Genomic DNA, 643 nt, shown 5'->3' on the forward strand with positions numbered 1-643 from the left:
ACAAACATGTCTTTCGGGACTTGTGCGAGGAAACCGAAGGACCCAGAGGAAACCCACACAGATACAGGGAGAACATGCAGACTCCAGTCCCCTCTTATGTTATAATGTGTGGAGGAACTGTGGAGGGGCCCCTAGGAATCTTTAGTCTGGGGCCCCTCGAGACGGCATGGCGGCACAGTGGTTAGCACTGCTGCCTCACACCTCCAGGATCCTGGTTTCAATTCCGGCCTCGGGTGACTGTGGAGTTTACACGTTCTCCCCGTGTCTGCGTGGGTTTCCTCCGGGTGCTCCAGTTTCCTCCCACAGTCCAAAGATGTGCACGTTAGGTGGATTAGCTATGATAAATTGCCCTTCGAGTCCAAAAGGCTAGTTGGGCGTTACGGGGATAGATTGGAGGCGTGGGCTTAAGCAGGGTGCTCTTTCTTGGGGCTGGTGCAAACTTGATGGGCCAAATGGCCTCCTTCTGCACTCTAAATTCTAGGCTTTGCTGAAAACTGATCTTTTTACTGTCTTTTCGTTTCAGTCTCCCCCTCACAATGGCTGAAATCTGAAATAAATGAATAAATAAACCAGCTCCTCCCCACCCCGAGCCCACAGCATCCCCTGCACCTCCCCACTCTCCCACCCTCCGCAGCTCCTCCTC

Source organism: Scyliorhinus canicula, chromosome 12, assembly GCF_902713615.1.
Source record: "Scyliorhinus canicula chromosome 12, sScyCan1.1, whole genome shotgun sequence".
Classification (NCBI taxonomy): Eukaryota; Metazoa; Chordata; class Chondrichthyes; order Carcharhiniformes; family Scyliorhinidae; genus Scyliorhinus; species Scyliorhinus canicula.